This window comes from Pseudophryne corroboree, unplaced genomic scaffold (assembly GCF_028390025.1).
Source record: "Pseudophryne corroboree isolate aPseCor3 unplaced genomic scaffold, aPseCor3.hap2 scaffold_1533, whole genome shotgun sequence".
Taxonomy (NCBI): Eukaryota; Metazoa; Chordata; class Amphibia; order Anura; family Myobatrachidae; genus Pseudophryne; species Pseudophryne corroboree.
This window is the reverse complement of record NW_026968165.1, coordinates 53389-73143: the sequence shown is the minus strand read 5'-3', so window position 1 is coordinate 73143 and position 19755 is coordinate 53389. Positions and strand designations below refer to the sequence as shown.

Here is a 19755-nt window from a genome sequence, read left to right as displayed (position 1 = left end):
GAGATCTGAATTATACGAGAGATGACCAAGGGAAACACAAATTATGCAGTCAAGTTTCCCACATTTGGGGAAATCGCAGGAGCAGCACACCCAGAGTGCAATGGGTGAGCCTTGCCCTGGGAGAAGCACCTACGTGATCACAGTATCTCACCTGGCAGGTAAGTAGGAGTTGGGCTAGAGCTGGGGAGGGTCGCTGCTCGGGTACCCCCCTGTCAAGTGAAGGAGATCCAACTGAGGCAGCACAAGGGAATTCTCGAAAGAAGAACAAGGCTAGAGGAAGATCTGAAACAAAGAAATCTGACTTTTACCAGAGCTGACCAGAGGAAAACACAAACACAGTCCCCCACTACCACAAATAATGCTGTCGAGTTTCCCACATTTGGGGAAATCACAGGGGTCAGCATACCCAGAATGCAATAAATGAACCTCACACTGGGAGAATAATCTTCATGACCATGGTCTCTCCTATGCAAAATAAGTATGATTTGGGATAGGGCTGGGGAGGGCCGCTGCTCAGGCACATCTTTTTCAAGTAAAGGAGATTCAACTGAGGCAGCACAAGGGAACTCTCATCTGGGGACAACAACTGCAGGGAGAACACATATTTTCAGATGAACATGGGAGGGCAGAAGGCTGCCTAATACTGAAGCACCCCCAAACAACAAACCAAATGCAACAACTAGTGCAAGCATTCCTGGGAGAAGGCCTGCAGCAGATGGATTTGCATATGGTGATGTCATCCAAACAGTGGGTCAAAGTTGGCTTCAACCCTCGTCTGCATATGAAAAGAGACAAGGGGCGTGCAGGGCATGGCGGCCTTTTGCGGCGCTTGGAGAAGCACCTAGTGCGACCCCTAGTTCGCATTACACACCTCCACCCTCCTTCGGTGTGGGGCTCATGTTGGCTATGCCCCAGCCCCTGAAGCATTCAAGCTGATTTCTTGCAGCAGCTGGGCACTGTAACTGCTCCAGAGACGCTCTGTAAGGCAAGTAAAAGGGTGTGGGCCCTGCAGCACTACCTGTAGTTTGCATTGTGCGTTGGAAGGCACGAAGTAAGCAGACGGGAGAAGTCAGGATAGTGCGCAAGGGCATAGAAGGGAGCGGCTCAAGAAAAGAGAAGTGGAAACAGACAGCAAACTAGGCTGGAGAGAGACCTGAGACAAAGAGATCTGAATTATACGAGAGCCGACCAGGGGAAACACAAATTATGCAGTCAAGTTTCCCACATTTGGGGAAAACGCAGAAGCAGCACACCCAGAGTGCAATGGGTGAGCCTTGCCCTGGGAGAAGCACCTTCATGATCATAGTATCTCACCTGGCAGGTAAGTAGGAGTTGGGCTAGAGCTGGGGAGGGTCGCTGCTCGAGCATCCCCCTGTCAAGTAAAGGAGATTCAACTGAGGCAGCACAAGGGAACTCTCATCTGGGGACAACAACTGCAGGGAGAACACATATTTTCAGATAAAAATCTTGGTCATGCTCTGGTTTCTCTTCAGAACGAACAAATCTTTCGCCTTTTACTAAAGATTTCCGTGGAGAGGAGCAAAACCGAGTTTTATCTCAATTTTTGCATGCCTCATCTTTTTGGGGTTTCTTTTATCGGTTTAAAGATAGAATGAGTGTGCTTTAATGTAAGCTCATTTGCATAGAAATGACAGTAAATGTTTGTTTCTTTTCAAACAGAACTTTCTTGACCATGCTACTTGCTTGAAAGATCTGGGAGCACATGGAATACAGTACAAACCATGCTTATAGCAAGGAGAAGACAGGTGAGAAATCTGCTTTCTTTCAAATTGGGCGCTCACTTTGATCTGAATGAGGACTGCTGGCACGGCACTCAGGCGACAGGTGGAATCTTGGTCATGCTCTGGTTTCTCTGCAGAACGAACAAATCTTTCGCCTTTTACTAAAGATTTCCGTGGAGAGGAGCAAAACTGAGTTTTATCTCAATTTTTGCATGCCCCATATTATTGGGGTTTCTTTTATCGGATTAAAGACAGAACGAGTGTGCTTTCTTGTTAGCTTTAATGTAAGTTTATTTGCATAACAATGACAATAAATGTTTGTTTCTTTTCAAGCAGAACTTTCTTGACCATACTAATTGCTTGAAAGATCTGGGAGCACATGGAAAAGAGTACAAACCATGCTTATAGCAAGGGGAAGCCTGGAGAGAAATCTGCTTTCTTTCTTTCAAATTGGGTGCTCACTTTGAGCTGAATGAGGACTGCTGGCATGGCACTCAGGCAACAGGTGGAATCTTGGTCATGCTCTGGTTTCTCTTCAGAACGAACAAATCTTTCGCCTTTTACTAAAGATTTCCGTGGAGAGGAGCAAAACTGAGTTTTATCTCAATTTTTGCATGCCCCGTCTTATTGGGGTTTCTTTTATCAGTTTAAAGATAGAACGAGTGTGCTTTAATGTAAGCTCATTTGCATAGAAATGACAGTAAATGTTTGTTTCTTTTCAAACAGAACTTTCTTGACTATACTAATTGCTTGAAAGATCTGGGAGCACATGGAAAAGAGTACAAACCATGTTTATAGCAAGGGGAAGCCTGGTGAGAAATCTGCTTTCTTTCTTTCAAATTGGGTGCTCACTTTGAGCTGAATGAGGACTGCTGGCATGGCACTCAGGCGACAGGTAGAATCTTGGTCATGCTGTGGTTTCTCTTCAGAACGAACAAATCTTTCGCATTTTACTAAAGATTTCCGTGGAGAGGAGCAAAACTGAGTTTTATCTCAATTTTTGCATGCCCCATCTTATTGGGGTTTTATTTTATCGGTTTAAAGATAGAACGAGTGTTCTTTAATGTAAGCTCATTTGCATAGAAATGACAGTAAATGTTTGTTTCTTTTCAAACAGAACTTTCTTGACCACACTAATGGTTTGAAAGATCTGGGAGCACATGGAAAAGAGTACAAACCATGTTTATAGCAAGGGGAAGCCTGGTGAGAAATCTGCTTTCTTTCATTCAAATTGGGTGCTCACTTTGAGCTGAATGAGAACTGCTGGCATGGCACTCAGGCGACAGGTGGAATCTTGGTCATGCTCTGGTTTCTCTTCAGAACTAACAAATATTTCGCCTTTTATTAAAGATTTCCGTGGAGAGGAGCAAAACTGAGTTTTATCTCAATTTTTGCATGCCCCATATTATTGGGGTTTCTTTTATCAGTTTAAAGACAGAACGAGTGGGCTTTCTTGTTAGCTTTAATGTAAGTTTATTTGCATAACAATGACAGTAAATGTTTGTTTCTTTTCAAAACAGAACTTTCTTGACCATGCTACTTGCTTGAAAGATCTGGGAGCACATGGAAAACAGTACAAACCATGCAGTATCACAAGAGCCTTTATTTGATCTTTCATGAAGATAGAGCAGAATTGAGGACACGTCAACAATTTCTGCCAAAGGTGGTTCATCTTTCCACATGGTGCCTTTGGCCACTGACACCTTCGTTGAGTCAAAGTCTCTGGCTGTGGTCAGAACTTTGAAAATTTATGTCACCAGAACGGTTCAGATTAGGAAAACAGAGGCTCTGTTTGTCTTGTATGCTCCCAACAGGATTGGGTGTCCTGCTTCCATGCAGACCATTATGCGCTGAATCTGTGGTAAGATTCAGCATGCTCATTCCACGGCAGGATTGCCGTTACTGAATTAGGTGAAGACCCATTCTACTAGAAAGGTGGGTTCATCCTGGGCAGCTGGTCGGGGAGTCTCAGCATTGCAACTTTGCCGAGCAGCTATTTAGTAAACACTTTTGCTAAGTTTTACAAGTTTGATACCTTGGCTGATGATAACCTCAAGTTGGGTCATTCGGTGCTGCAGAGTCGTACGCACTCTCCCACCCGTTCAAGAGCTTTGGTATAACCCCATGGTTCTTAATGTGACCCCAGCATCCTCTAGGTCGTATGAGAAAATAGGATTTTAATACCTACTGGTAAATCCTTTTCTCTTAGTACGTAGAGGATGCTGGGCACCCGTCCCAGTCCATACTGTGTCTGCAGTTATTACTTGTGGTTATACACATGTTGTGTTACGGTTCTGGTCAGCTTTTTGCTGCAATTGTTCATGCCGTTGGCTTGTGTTCTGTTGAATGCCACGTTCTGTGGCATGCTTAAGGTGTGAGCTGGTAAGATGCTCACCTTAGTTTAACAATAAATCCTTTCCTCGAAATGTCCGTCTCCCTGGGCACAGTTCCTATAACTGGAGTCTGGAGGAGGGGCATAGAGGGAGGAGCCAGTTCACACCCTTTGAAAGTCTTAAAGTGCCCATGTCTCTTGCGGATCCCGTCTATACCCCATGGTTCTTAATGTGACCCCAGCATCCTTTACGGACTAAGAGAAAAGGATGCCCTTGTGTACTATCCTGACTTCTCCTCCCGTCTGCTTACTTTGTGCCTTCCAACGCACAATGCGAACTACAGGTGGTGCTGCAGGGCCCACACCCTTTTACTTGCCTTACAGAGCAGCTCTGGAGCTGTTACAGTGCCCAGCTGCTGCAAGAAATCAGCATGAATGCTTCAGGGGATGGGGCATGGCCAACATGAGCCCCACACCAAAGGAGGGTGGGGGTGTTTAATGCGAACTAGGGGTCATCCAAGCACTGCAAAAGGCCGCCATGCCCTGCATGCCCCTTTTCTCTTTTTATATGCAGATGAGGGTTCCAGCCAACTTTGGCCCACTGCTTGGATGACATCACCGTATGCAAATCCGTCTGCTGCAGACCTTCCCCCAGGAATGCTTGTACTAGTTGTTGGATATGGTTTGATATTTGATGGTGCTTCAGTATTAGGCAGCCTTCCGCCCTCCCATGTTCATCTGAAAAGATGTGGTCTCCCTGCAGTTGTTGTCCCCAGACGAGAGTTCCCTTGTGCTTCCTCAGTTGAATCTCCTTAACTTGACGGGGGAGGGGCTGCCCGAGCTGCCACCCTCCCCAGCCCTATCCCAACTCATACTTATTTTACATATTAGATCTCTTGATCATGAAGATTGTTCTCACAGGGTGAGGTTCATCCATTATATTTTAAAATAGGAAGGTACAAATTACATATTTGAATTGCATCTATTTGCTGGATTCAAATGCCCCCCCCCCCCTTCCTTTCTCAATTGTGCCCATCAGCAGCTATTCTAAGGTTGCTGCCAATGGGTGTGACACATTAATTTCTTCTGTGGGGTACACTGGACTCCACAAGGATTCACATTGGGGTGTAGAGTAGGATCTTGATCTGAGGCACCAACCGGCTCAAAGCTTTTGACTGTTCCCAAGATGCTCAGCGCATCCTCCTCTATAACCCCGCTTCCATGAACAGGGAGCTCAGTTTGTAGTTGGTGCCTTCAGTAGCAGGCCACTTAACAGGGGCCTGCCTCAGGCAGCCTATTCTTAGCTATTAATTTTGACAAGAAAAGAAGAACTTGTTTTATGAGAATCTACAAGGGCTGCAGCAGGCTAGGTCTAATAGACATCTTTACTGCAGCTTCATCACTCCCAGCGGCGCTGTATACTCCCGTGCCCTGGTTGCTGGGTCACTGCAGCGGAGGCTCCGGTTTCTTCCTAAGGTCAGTCACACACACACCGCCCTTCCGGATCACGAGGCCGCTGATTAAGGGGAGCGTGGCCGTAGGGGGTGGGCCGTGTGCGCACTGGGGTGGACACTGATTACTGGGCAGCCGCTCCACTAGCCACCAGGTACAGTTAAGGAGCACAGGTCTGGGGGTTTTTCTCCTATATTAACCCAATTTTGTACTGCCCGCAGCGCATTGTGATAGGTAATAGGGCCTGATTCAGGTTGGATTGCAATCACAATAAGCGATCCAACTGCAAAAATTGCTAAGAGCATACGCATGTGCCTGCATGCGATCGCCTCTGCCTGTCAATCGGGGCAGGGGGGGAGAGTGGGGTCAGCAACACTCCATTTCCAGGTCAGGGATGGAGCAGTGCGGGGGCAAGGCTTCAAAATGGGGTCTGCAATGGAGGAGACACAGGGGGCGTGGTCACAGCGGCTGTATGACATCACATTCAGCCGCTGTGATCACAAAAATGGTGGCGGCTTCCTGCGCGCACATACAGTCTGCACCAGCAGGAGGCTACACCATTGTTTATGATCACGCTGAACTGCAGTGCGACTGCAATTATAGCATGGTAAAAAAGGGAGGTGTCATACTGGGTGGCCATGCCCTGTCACTGTGCAGGAGCCAGCACCGCTTACACACTAGTCCCCGGGTGCAGCCCCCAACCCCCGGGACACCCGGAGCAACAAAATGTAGATTCAGGCCACCAGGCCACGCCCCTACCTATGAAATCATGCCTCCTTTTTACCATTGCGCTGCTTATTTGCACGCACTGCATTACAATCTCCCTCGCCACCTCTCTGGGGGTCACCAGTGATAGTGACACCTCTGCCATGCTTGTAGCAGCTGGTCCAAAGATCTATGCCTCAAGCCCTGAGTGTTTGCCCTTGTGACTTGTTGATCATCATAGCGAAGCAGATGCTTACAGAAAACTGCAGGGGCTTAGATTGAAAATAAAAAAAATTGATGGGTATAAGGTAGAGAGGAGCGGGTTCGGTTCTCCGAGAACCGAATTCCCCACGAACTCCACGTGGTTTACACTGGTCTGAGGCAGGCTCGGTTGTTCCCGCCTGACTCGGAAAACCTGAACAAGGGAAAATGTCATCATCCCGCTGTCGGATTCTCGCGAGATTCGGATATTATATATAGAGCTGCGCGTTGCCGCCATTTTTACTCGTGCATTGAAGAGAGAGCGGAGAGGACGTGGCTATGTTCTCTCAGTGGAAATCTCAATATCAGTGCTCAGTATCAGTGGTTACTTATTGCTGCTCAGTAATACTAGTAGTGTGTCTCTCCTGCTCAGTGTCAGTTCTCAGTAGTATCCTCATCAGTGCTCAGTATCACTGCTCATTGTCTTGTGCTGCATTGTGGTGCTCAGCATACTACAGTACATTACTAATAGTCCAGTGCTGCATCTTGCTGCTCAGTGTCAGTTCTAGTATCCTCATCAGTGCTCACTATCACTGCTCATTGCATTGTGGTGTTCTGTATACTACAGTAATATAGTAACATATAGTAACATAGTTTTTGAGGTTGAATAGAGGCAAATTGCCCATCGTGTTCAACCTGTTTTAAGTTGTGATGATTCTACATACTTGCTGAATAATGTTTTATGACTAGTTAGCTACTATAACTCATGTTACCCCCGGATTAACCATGTTGATATTTTAAGTATTATAACCTTGGATAGCTTTTTCATTCAGAAATGTATCCATTCCTTTTTTAAATCCAATTACAGAGTCCGCCATTACCACCTTCCCTGGCAGGGAATTCCACATCCTGATTGCCCTAACAGTGAAGAACCCTTTCCTCCATTGCATTCTGAACTTTCCTCCAGTCGCAGCGAGTGACCACGTGTTCTTTTAATAAATAATTCCTCTGATAACTCTTTGTTATGTATCTTTACATATTTGAAGATATTAATAATATATCCTCTTAGGCACCTCTTTTCTAGTGTATACATATTCAGCCTAGTAAGTCTTTCCTTATAGTCCAGTACTTTTAGGCCTTTAATCAATTTAGTCTTCAGGATCTCTCGGACTTCCATGAGCAGCAGAGTAGTGCAATGGAAGGATGCTGGGCCCATAACCCAGAGGTCGATTAATCGAAACTATCCTCTGCTATGTGCATTTTTTTTTTATAATTAAAGTAATCAAAAACTGGGATTGATATTTTGGCTCTTTTATTTTTACTTAAAGTACAATAACTTTTATCATTTTAATTTGTTTTAATAGTATATTATCAGCATTGTTTTCTTTAAAAAATCCACTTAATATTCTTTACCCTATTCCTGAAATGGTAATTGACAAAAACAAACTACATTGTCACCAGAAGAGCAATGCAAAATGTACAAGTGATATATTAAAATCATCTTCCATCTTGAATTTCAATGATGCATTGGGACAACAATTTTGTGAGAAACATCTTCACCCATAAAGAAAGATTTTCTTAATTCCTTATCTGTGTGCTGATTAGATATTACCTTGTTTTCACATTAAACAGACTTCCACATGAGAAAGCAGCAAGGATGCAGTAACGTTTATGTTTCCTGGTGTCAACCTGTATTATTTCAGTAGAATTTGAAATGAGGATGCATCTTGCTGCCTTTCCAATGTAGCAAGTTTAATTCAGTAATAGGTGAAAAAACATTCCTACAAAGGTGTTAATAAGAGACTTGGCTTTGTGGACACTTTTCAGAGAGCAAATTTGTTAGCATAAAAATAAAGTCAGAAAATGAAGAGCTGTTTAATCACTCAATTGGACTTTTCTGCCAGCATAATTTTTTTTTCTCTGCAACCCACTGCTAAATTGTGCTTCCTAGCTGTTTTTTATAAAATAACTTAATCAAATCTAACTCTGATTACATCAGAGAAGGCCAGGTACCCTACACCATAAGAGGGGGTTTGAAATTTTGACTTGTCTACTTAAAGATCACCAAAATCTGATCACAAGGTCAATTACATCCCTGGGTGGGATTGAACCACCAATCTTTTGGTTAATAGCCAAACATGCTAACCGATTGCACCACAGAGACACCTCGTAAAAGTATATACTGACAAAGGCTAATAAGCATTCATTTAGAACGTTTCCTAGAAAAACTTTAAAAAGTCAATAATCTGGAGAGTTTTTGTAAGAAACACATTGGTACTTTCCCATGATGAGTGAGTGCTTCAGGATCTCTTGCACTTACATGAGCAGCAGAGTACTGCAACGGAAGCATGCTGGGCCCATAACCCAGAGGTAGGCAGATTGAAACTATCCTCTGCTATATGCATTGTTTTTTGTTAATTAAAGTAATCCAAAACTGGGATTGATATTTTGGCTCTTTTATTTTTACTTAAAGTACAATAACTTTTACCATTTTAATTTGTTTTAATAGTATATTGACAGTATTGTTTTCTTTAAAAAATCCACTTAATTTTCTTTACCCTATTATTAAAATGGTAATGGACAAAAACAAACTACATTGTCACCAGAAGAGCAGTACAAAATGTACAAGTGATATATTAAAATCATCTTTCCAGCTTGAATTTCAATGATGCTTTGGTGCAACAATTTTGTGAGAAACATCTTCACCCATAAAGAAAGATTTTCTTAATTCCTTACCTGTGTGCTGATTAGATATCACCTTGTTTTCACATTAAACAGACTTCCCCATGAGGAAGCAGCAAGGATGCAGTGACGTTTATGTTTCCTGGTGTCAACCTGTATTATTTCAGTAGACATTGAAATGAGGATGCATCTTGCTGCCTTTCCAATGAAGCAAGTTTAATTCAGTAATAGGTGAAAAACCATCCCTACAAAGGTGTTAATCAGAGACTTGGCTTTGTGGACACTTTTCAGAGAGCAAATTTGTTAGCATAAACATAAAATCAGAAAATGAAGAGCTGTTTCGTCACTAAATTGGACTTTTCTGCCAGCATAATTTTTTTTCTCTGCAACCCACTGCTAAATTGTGCTTCCTAGCTGTTTTTTTATAAAATCACTTAATCAAATCTAACTCTGATTACATCAGAGAAGGCCAGGTACCCTACACCATAAGAGGGGGTTTGAATTTTTGACTTGTCTATTTAAAGATCACCAAAATCTGATTACAAGGTCAATTACATCCCTGGGTGGGATTGAACCACCAACCTTTTGGTTAATAGCCAAACATGCTAACCGATTGCGCCACATAGACACCTTGCAAAAGTAGATACTGACAAAGGCTAATAAGCATTTATCTAGAACGTTTCCTAGAAAAACTTTAAAAAGTCAATAATCTGGAGAATTTTTGTAAGAAACACATTGGTACTTTCCCATGATGAGTGAGTGCTTCAGGATCTCTTTCACTTACATGGGCTATTAACCAAAAGGTTGGTGGTTCAATCCCACCCAGGGATGTAATTGACCTTGTGATCAGATTTTGGTGATCTTTAAGTAGACAAGTCAAAATTTCAAACCCCCTCTTATGGTGTAGGGTACCTGGCCTTCTCTGACGTAATCAGAGTTAGATTTAATTAAGTGATTTTATAAAAAACAGCTAGGAAGCACAATTTAGCAGTGGGTTGCAGAGAAAAAAATAACATTTTAAACCTACCGGTAAATTTTTTTTCTCGTAGTCCGTAGAGGATGATGGGGACTCCGTAAGGACCATGGGGGATAGACGGGCTCCGCAGCAGACATGGGCACTTTAAGAAAGACTTTAGATCTGGGTGTGCACTGGCTCCTCCCTCTATGCCCCTCCTCCATACCTCAGTTAGAGAAACTGTGCCCAGAGGAGACGGACAGTACGAGGAAATGATTTTTGTTAATCCAAGGTCAAGATTCATACCAGCCACACCAATCACACCGTATAACTTGTGATATACAACCCAGTTAACAGTATGAAAACAACATAGCATCAGTCCAAGACCGATGAAAACTAACATATAACCCTTATGTAAGCAATAACTATATACAAGTCTTGCAGAAGTAGTCCGCACTTGGGACGGGCACCCAGCATCCTCTACGGACTACGAGAAAAAGATTTACCGGTAGGTTTAAAATCTTATTTTCTCTTACGTCCTAGAGGATGCTGGGGACTCCGTAAGGACCATGGGGATTATACCAAAGCTCCCAAACGGGCTCCTGCGGATGACTCTGCAGCACCGATTGAGCAAACAGGAGGTCCTCCTCAGCCAGGGTATCAAACTTATAGAACTTTGCAAAGGTGTTTGAACCCGACCAAGTAGCAGCTCGGCACAGCTGTAGTGCCGAGACCCCTCGGGCAGCTGCCCAAGAAGAGCCCACCTTCCTAGTGGAATGGGCCTTGACTGAATTAGGCAACGGCAATCCCGCCATAGAATGCGCCTGCTGAATCGTGTTACAGATCCAGAGAGCAATAGTCTGATTTGAAGCAGGGGTGCCAATCTTGTTGGCTGCATACAGGACAAACAGTGCTTCTGTTTTTCTGACTCTAGCCGTTCTGGCCACGTAAATTTTCAAAGCCCTGACCACATCAAGGGACTCGGAATCCTCCAAGTCACGCGTAGCCACAGGCACCACAATAGGTTGGTTCATATGAAAGGATGAGTCCACTTTTAGCAGGAATTGAGGACGGGTCTGCAATTCCGCTCTATCCATATGGAAAACCAGATAGGGGATTTTATGTGATAAAGCTGCTAATTCCGACACTCACCTAGCGGAAGCCAAGGCTAATAACATGACCACCTTCCAAGTGAGATATTTAAACTCCACCATTTTAAGTGGTTCAAACCATAACCTTAACACCACGTTAAGGTCCCAAGGGACCACCGGAGGTACAAAAGGAGGCTGAATATGCAGTACTCCCTTCACAAAAGTTTGTACTTACTTCAGGAAGAGAGGCCAATTCCTTTTGAAAGAAAATGGATAAGGCCAAAATCTGAACCTTAATAGAGCCTTATTTTAGGCCCAAATTCACTCCAGTTTGTAGGAAGTGAAGGAAGTGGCCCAGGTGGAATTCTTACGTATGAGCATTCCTGGCCTCACACAAAGAAACATATTTTCGCCATATACAGTGATAATGTTTAGATGTCACGTCCTTCCTAGCCTTTATTAGCGTAGGAATGACCTCATCTGGAATACCCTTTTCCGCTAGGATCCGGCGTTCAACCGCCATGCCGTCAAACGCAGCCGCGGTAAGTCTTGGAACAGACAGGGCCCCTGTTGCAACAGGTCCTGTCTTAGAGGAAGTGGCCACGGATCTTCTGTGAGCATTTCCTGCAGATCTGGATACCAGGTCCTTCGCGGCCAATCTGGAACAATGAGAATTGTTCTTACTCCTCTTTTTCTTACTATTATCAACACCTTGGGTATGAGAGGTAGAGGAGGAAATACATAGACCGACCGGAACACCCACGGTGTCACTAGGGCGTCTACAGCTACTGCCCGAGGGTCTCTTTACCTGGTGCAATACCTCTGTAGCTTTTTGTTGAGGCGGGACGCCATCATGTCTATCTGGAACAGTCCCCACCGACTTGCAATCTGTGCGAAGACTTCCTGATGGAGTCCCCACTCTCCTGGATGTAGGTCGTGTCTGCTGAGGAAGTCTGCATCCCAGTTGTCCACTCCCGGAATGAACACTGCTGACAGTGCGCTTTGATAAAGCTAAATATTTATCTTATTTAAAACCCTTTGTGAGGTCTAAGAACACTGTACGCTATTTGCGTATGGAGTACCGTAAGGGTACGCTCGTTGCGTAACAATCGCTTAGCCGTGGTCGAGACGCTCAAGCGTCACGTTCGCTCACGGCCAAGAGATCACAGGCAGGCACGCTATTGGCTGCTGACTAACGTAATGGTTCGCTATAGCGTAACGGACGCTGTATCGGGAGCGGGCTGCTCGAGCGATACAGACGCTCATGAGAATACGCTGTTGGTATCGGGCACACTTATAGGTGAGCGACTACCGTAATGCTACGCTATCAGCGTAGCGGACGCTCGAGACCACGAGGAGATCACGAGCGGCGCCGACGCTCACAATGTTAAACCTTTATGTCTAAACCACAAACAATGTAATTTGCTGTAAAACCTTAGTGTAGAGATAGGGTGTAAATGCAACACTGTATAACCTTATTAACTCAAAAGCTGTTCGAGCGTCACCGACGCTCTGAGAATACTTAACACTATAAGAAATACACAAATACCGTGCTTAGGGTCCAACGCCTAATATATATATTATGAATGTTATACTTGCAAAAGAATTAATACAATACAAGTCATACACTACAATATAACATAGACTAACTAACCAGGTAACTACACAGTAAATACAATACAAGTACGTTTAAGAGAAAATGAGAGAAAGAGAAGAGAGAGAGAGAAAGATATGGCCCATAATAACAAGAAAAGACAATATGATTACGGAGAAAACTTACGCACAAAGGAAACGATCGCATGCGCCTCTGGACATCCAGCTCCCGATTTTCAGCAATGATAACCGATGAAGAGTGAGTGCTGGATGTGATCGGCCTGTCTATTTATGCCCCACACACAATACAATTCAATGGTCCCTACAATCTCATTGTTCATTGGACACAGGAATTCGTCTTCGCATTATAACAAAAGGTCATAGGTTGATTCATACAGGTGGGCTGTGACTATTTCCAACAGCTCAGGTGGGAGGGAAACTGGGTTTCCCGCCGCATGGATAAGTAAGTGCAAATACAGTAAATGTTCATAAACTTCTTATGTCCATAACTATTCGCACGAGCGATTGATCCGCTTCAAACCAACACCGGAATATTGCTAATTAAATACTCTTCCGATGGATACTAAACACCACTGTATTACTCCTGTCTGACCCTTCGTATCAAACAATGAGGGATCTCTCTGTCCAGGAACATACTACATTAACTAAACTTTCAGAATCTATCAAAGGGACCATAATCTACAAAATGCATTATATGGTGAAAATATGTAACGAAAGAGTCGCCCGCTAGACGCACACAATCTCTACCGTAAATGTGCATACCGTGCGCCTGCGGGTGCCCGCAACAGCGAGTATGCGCACGCACGGGAGAGCGCACGCATGCGCAGCAGGGACACATATGAGGTGCAAATATGGCAGTGTGCATCGTGATATTTTTCTGACTTTGACAGTCCACCCTTTGGCAGTCAACAATAACTGCCACTTCCTAAAACATTTCAAAAAGAGAAAAATATATGTCAGGGGTTAATACATTTACATGGTTGGGTAGGGGAGGAGAGGAGAAGGTAGGAAAAGGGTATGACCTAGTGAGATAGCAGAAGCATGTGTGTATGAATCCATGTTTGGGGGGTCATGTATCATCGTGCCGTACGTGTTTTAAATCAAGCTTCGAGGTATTGCGAAGTATACATTTGAATTCCTTCTTATCCCGTGGTACGGGTCTGTGGATGGGCTGTCAAACTTTACCGAGCTTTTTTCGGATTTTGGTTGTAACAAAAATGGGGAGCACATTTTAGTTGATGATACATGAATGGGGGAATATGTGATTGCTGATATCTGTGCCTGTATTCCCTATACTATGTGTGTAATTACCTGAAGGTTGTAGAGATGAAGAAAATACATAATTACGGTAAATGCAGTGGTATTCTATGTCAGGTTAATGAACATTCGTCGATTGAGGTCTTGTTTGGTGTCTGTTGAATGCAGTCTTCTTTGTGCTTTTGCCCATAAGGTGCGAGCAAAAAGCTTTGTCAATGTCCATAGATTTACAAAAGTGTTGGGCTAGCGTAATTTTAAAATTTCTAGGGAAACTGGGGATCTATGGCATAGTTCATCAAAAATCTGTGTATAAGGTTGTCAAAACTTCTTCTTTAATCCATCTGTTGTCTGTATATCGGCTCATCAAATTCCTCGTCCAAGTGGGTCTTTTTACCTCAGAGGAAAACGGAAAAACAGGTGAAAGAAACGGACCGTAGAAATCGCATTACAATTCCCTCACTCCTTAAACTCATCACCCTGGTACTTCGTTTGCACTTCGTTAAAGCCTGACCGCATCTAAATATCAAGCCAATCGTTATGATAACACCTAAGATACATAGGAGAAACTTCCCTACATCCGTTATAACTCCTTGAGCCCATTCTCCTAAACCGGAGAACCAATTTCGCGGGTTCAACCATGACACCCAACTAGTCAGCTCATTACTCACAGCAGCAAGGGTGAGATTGTGTCTCCTGCGAAATTCCCACTTCAATTGGAGAATATCGTCCATCTTTTGGTCTATGACCTCGACCGGGTCCTCGGTACTATTCGTTATATATGTGCAGCATTTCACGCCGTACTGCGTTGCCAGTGTGACACAATATTCACCTGTTACTGCTGTGAGATAATTGAGAATCATTCTATGCTGAACTAGTTCTGTTTTATAAGCTTGAAGTTCTCTTCCAGTATACCTAAACGTGTCATCATACATTTCTGTGATATTGTCTAACAAATTTGCGAGCGCAGATATGTATTTATAATTCAACACTCCTCTGGCGGTGCGAGTGAGGTCTAACGCAAGTAGAAACTGAATCCCGGTGGATTCATGGATCATGTCAGAGGCCGGGTGCTCTGTTCTTTCTATCAGGTGCCGTTTAACTACGTGCTCGTAATGGGTGTGAGTATAAGGAGTTTGGGCAACACGGTGTATGTCTTTCATTTTGGCATGTGATACAGTCATTACCTCAGGCAATACTTTTCCAATATAACACAATCCTTCAGAGTTTGGGGCAAGCCACTTATACGCCTTCCTCCCGCATATGAAATATGCATCATCGGGGAGAACATATGGGACGGAGTAGGACATAACCATATTACACATTTTCCATGTGAAATCTCCTAACCCTAATTCTCCCATCTGTCTAGTACACGTATCAGCTTGTACGATATGTGCACAGTATCCTGGTGATACCTCTCCAACTCTCGTAATCCTACTTCCTAGGGTATACCTATACCGGAAAGATTTTCCTCTACTGGCTATGTGGCGTATAAGCTCTGTATCTGTCGGCATTCTATCTGCTCTATATGAAAAGGTCATGGTTTGGTTACTCCATGACACTTCCCAATTTCCCGGCTTTCGGGGATTGGAAATGTTAAAACATATGAGGGATCTATCCACATGATATTGGTGGAGCTTCAAACTAGGAGGACTGGAGATATTAAACCTCCTGTCCACCGGTCTCCCACCACTTAGCTCAAGTACCTCCCCTATCGTTAAAGGAAATGGTACTAGTCCTGATTTGCTATGACCTTGAGGTACTTGAGAGCATACCCAACAATCTGTTTGATTTAACACGCTACCCACTAAGGAGTGATAGTCACTCAAGGGATGCCGGTCCATGTGGATATTAAAACTGGATTGGCATTTCTTAATGCACCCATCCTCGACTACGTTGTCACAGAGCCTACAGATACAGTTTTCTTCAGCTAACAATCCTTCACAATTCCTTCTATTGTCAATGCTATCGGATCGTTTTCTGATACTCGCCTTTGCTTGTTGATTATGTTGTTCTCGGAAAACTACGCCTCCATCTCTGTCATCAGAACCCATTCCAGAACCTCTCTCGACCTCCATGGTACTCTCGCCGGAACAGACTGCTCTGGTCAACATCATGGTCAACAGGAAAATCCGGATCACAGTCTCTTGGGGCAAGTCCATCTTATAGGAGGAAACGAAGAAGAATGAGAAGGGGGGGAAAATAATTTGAGGGAGAGGGGATGGGAAGTTGGAGAAAAACAATAAAAGGGAACAGGGAATCGACAACTGCTTTTGATCTTGTGATTTTCAATGCTCAGGTGCCGCCTCAGTCCTCCTGGAACAGACACTCCAGTGATACAACGTCCTCTACCGTCTGTTCCTTATCACGGGACCTCTCTGGATCAGCAACCTTCTTACAATGGGACGAATGAACCCAAGTCTCTCTCTCGGCAACTTTCAATGCTGTAGTGCTAGTCAATAAGACTTGGTATGGTCCTTCCCATCTGTCAATAAGGCAACCTGAGCGTAGAAAATTTCGTATCATTACATACTCCCCAGGTTCAATGTCATGACAATTACTATCTGGTAAATCAGGAATCACCAACTTCAAATTATTATTTTGATTCCTTAGCTGTTTACTCATATTAACCAGGTACTTTACAGTCACTTCATTGTTACACTTCAAATCATCCTGAGGGTTAATCATAACATGCGGTTGTCGACCAAACAAGATTTCAAAAGGGGACAGATTAAGAGGGGACCTGGGAGTGGTTCTGATGCTGTACAGTACAATGGGTAAAGCTTCTTGCCATGTCAATCCTGTTTCTGCCATAACTTTGCTCAAATTATTTTTAATAGTGCTATTCACTCTTTCCACCTTCGCACTCGCCTGTGGACGGTATGGAGTGTGCAGCTTGCTATCAATTCCCATCAACTTACACATTCCTTGAAAGACATCACCTGTAAAATGGGTACCCCTATCACTTTCGATAATTCTAGGGATACCATATCTACATACAAATTCCTGCACAATTTTCTTAGCAGTAAACATAGCGGTATTTGTGGCCGCCGGGAATGCTTCAACCCAATTTGAGAACACATCTATACAAACAAGTACATATTTCAAATTTCGACAAGGGGGTAATTGAATGAAGTCAATCTGTATTGCCTGGAAAGGACCGCCTGCAGGTGGGATATGAGATGGTTCTGTTGGTATTGCCTTTCCGATATTCTTTCTCAAACAGGTAAGGCATGACATTGCTCTCTTACTTGCATGAGATGAAAATCCTGGGGCGCACCAATATGCTCTTACCAACTTGCACTTTCCTTCCTTGCCCAGATGAGTCAGCCCGTGAGCTGCCTCAGCTAAACATGGAAGATATGCTCTGGGGGCCACCGGTTTACCTTGTCCATCCGTCCAGAGTCCTGAGGACTCCTGGCCATATCCCTTCGCCTTCCAGACTGCCTTTTCCTGTATGGAACACAAATTTTGCATTTCACACAACTTCTGTGTGTTGATGGTATTAAATACCATCAGTTGTGTGGTGTCTGTCTGTCTGGGGGTACCAGCTGCTAACTTAGCTGCTTCGTCTGCTCGGCTGTTACCAAGTGATACTGGGTCCTGGCTATATGTGTGTGCTTTACACTTGATAACAGCCACTCTGTCGGGTTCCTGTATCGCTGTTAGAAGCCTTTTGATGTGAGCTGCATGCGCTACCGGTGTACCAGCTGCCGTCATGAAATTTCTGAGGCGCCATAGGGCTCCGAAATCATGGACTACCCCGAATGCGTATCTAGAGTCGGTGTAGATATTGGCTGATTTGCCCTTAGTCAATTCACATGCTCTGGTTAGGGCGACCAGTTCAGCAACCTGGGCTGAGTGAGGTGGGCCTAGCGGTTCCACTTCTATGGTGCCTTGGTCATCTACGACTGCGTATCCAGTACACAAGTCTCCCGAGTCTGACTGTCTGTGACAACTACCGTCCGTGTAGAAAGTTAGATCTACATTTTTCAGCGGGTTGTCACTGATGTCAGGCCTTGCGGTAAAATTTTGGGTCAAATATTCCATACAATCATGTGTGTCCTCCTGTGTGTTAAATTCTCCTTCCCCACCACTCTCATCCTCCACCCTTTGTGCCTGTCCAGGCACACCTGGGAGATATGTTGCAGGATTTAATGCACTGCATCTCCTTATGGTGATGTTTACGGGGGCCATTAGTGCCAATTCCCATCTTGTAAACCGCGCTGATGAGACGTGCCTGGTTTGGGCAGAATTTAGCAAGGCTGACACTGCATGTGGTGTATGAATTGTGAGGTTGTGACCTAGCACTACATCTTCGCTTTTCGTTACTAGCAATGCTATCGCAGCGACGCTTCGCAAGCATGTGGGGAGGGATCGCGCTACCGTGTCTAGCTGAGCGCTGTAGTATGCTACTGGCCTGCTGGCATCACCGTGCTTTTGGGTTAAGACGCCTGCCGCGCAACCAGCACTTTCTGTTCCGTACAGCTCAAAGGGTTTCCCATAGTCTGGCATACCTAATGCTGGTGCCTGCGTTAGGCACTGTTTAAGTCTCTCAAATGCCATCTCGGACTCGTCTGTATGCGAAATCCGATCAGGTTTGTTTGAGGAGACCATCTCCTGCAGAGGTAACGCTAGAATGGAAAACCCTGGGATCCAGTTACGGCAATACCCACACATTCCTAAAAATGTTCTGATCTGTTGCTGGGTTTTTGGCAGAGTCATGTCTCTAATTGCTTGAATTCTATCAGTGGTCAGGTGTCTCAGTCCTTGTGTTAGACAGTGTCCCAAATATTTTACCTTAGTTTGGCATAATTGCAACTTGTCTTTGGAAACCTTGTGTCCTGTGTCTGAAAGATGAAACAGGAGCTGTTTCGTATCCTTCAGGGATGCTTCCAATGAATCAGAACACAGTAGTAGATCATCCACGTACTGTATTAATACTGATCCACTCTCTGGTTGGAAAGACTGTAAACAATCATGCAAAGCCTGGGAAAATATACTTGGACTGTCTATGAAACCTTGTGGTAATCGAGTCCATGTGTATTGGACTCCTCTGTATGTGAATGCAAACAAATATTGGCTGTCAGGGTGCAGAGGTACCGAAAAGAAAGCGGAGCAGAGGTCAATAACAGTGAAAAATTTCGCAGTGGGAGGGATTTGCATAAGGATGACAGCTGGATTTGGCACTACGGGGAACTGACTCTCAACTATTTTGTTGATCCCCCTTAGATCCTGCACTAGCCGGTAACCCCTCCCCCCACTCTTTTTCACAGGGAAGATGGGACTATTGGCAGTGCTGGACGTTCTTACCAGAATACCCTGTTGTAGCAAGCGCTCTATTACGGGATACACTCCTAACTCCACCTCTGGCTTCAGAGGGTACTGTGGGATTTTTGGAGCTATCCTACCATCTTTTACTTGTACAACTACTGGAGCTACGTTTGCCATTAATCCAGTGTCCTGTCCATCTTTAGTCCAAAGTGACTCTGGTATCTGGGATGTCATTTCTTCTACTTGGGATGGAGTCCTATTTGTCATAATGGTATGTGACATTAATTTTGATGGGGAGTCTAACATGTCTCGCACTTCCTGAGCGTGATTCTCAGGTATGTCCAAGAATACACCTTCAGGAGTACAATAAATGACGCACCCCATTTTACACAATAAGTCTCTTCCCAGGAGATTAGTCGGTGCCGATGCAGCCAGCAAAAAGGAATGCTTGGT

At 44.2% G+C, this 19755-nt stretch overlaps 9 non-coding genes across 9 annotated transcripts; 5 read left to right on the top strand and 4 right to left on the bottom strand.

Annotated features, from left to right (window-relative positions):
- Positions 1-3: 3 nt before the first annotated feature.
- On the bottom strand, positions 4-166 carry LOC135000302 (U1 spliceosomal RNA). The gene has a single exon (XR_010202271.1). It is a non-coding gene; the product is annotated as a U1 spliceosomal RNA (small nuclear RNA).
- Positions 167-318: 152 nt separating this feature from the next.
- Positions 319-482, bottom strand: LOC135000277 (U1 spliceosomal RNA). Its single transcript, XR_010202251.1, has one exon. It is a non-coding gene; the product is annotated as a U1 spliceosomal RNA (small nuclear RNA).
- Positions 483-1166: 684 nt separating this feature from the next.
- LOC135000303 (U1 spliceosomal RNA) lies at positions 1167-1329 on the bottom strand. The gene has a single exon (XR_010202272.1). It is a non-coding gene; the product is annotated as a U1 spliceosomal RNA (small nuclear RNA).
- Positions 1330-1473: 144 nt separating this feature from the next.
- Positions 1474-1589, top strand: LOC135000252 (U5 spliceosomal RNA). Its single transcript, XR_010202227.1, has one exon. It is a non-coding gene; the product is annotated as a U5 spliceosomal RNA (small nuclear RNA).
- Positions 1590-1859: 270 nt separating this feature from the next.
- Positions 1860-1975, top strand: LOC135000253 (U5 spliceosomal RNA). The gene has a single exon (XR_010202228.1). It is a non-coding gene; the product is annotated as a U5 spliceosomal RNA (small nuclear RNA).
- A 286-nt stretch (positions 1976-2261) lies between these two features.
- LOC135000306 (U5 spliceosomal RNA) lies at positions 2262-2377 on the top strand. Its single transcript, XR_010202274.1, has one exon. It is a non-coding gene; the product is annotated as a U5 spliceosomal RNA (small nuclear RNA).
- Positions 2378-2651: 274 nt separating this feature from the next.
- Positions 2652-2767, top strand: LOC135000254 (U5 spliceosomal RNA). The gene has a single exon (XR_010202229.1). It is a non-coding gene; the product is annotated as a U5 spliceosomal RNA (small nuclear RNA).
- Positions 2768-3042: 275 nt separating this feature from the next.
- On the top strand, positions 3043-3158 carry LOC135000255 (U5 spliceosomal RNA). The gene has a single exon (XR_010202230.1). It is a non-coding gene; the product is annotated as a U5 spliceosomal RNA (small nuclear RNA).
- Positions 3159-8522: 5364 nt separating this feature from the next.
- TRNAN-AUU (transfer RNA asparagine (anticodon AUU)) lies at positions 8523-8596 on the bottom strand. The gene has a single exon. It is a non-coding gene; the product is annotated as a tRNA-Asn (tRNA).
- Between the last annotated feature and the right edge of the window lie 11159 nt (positions 8597-19755).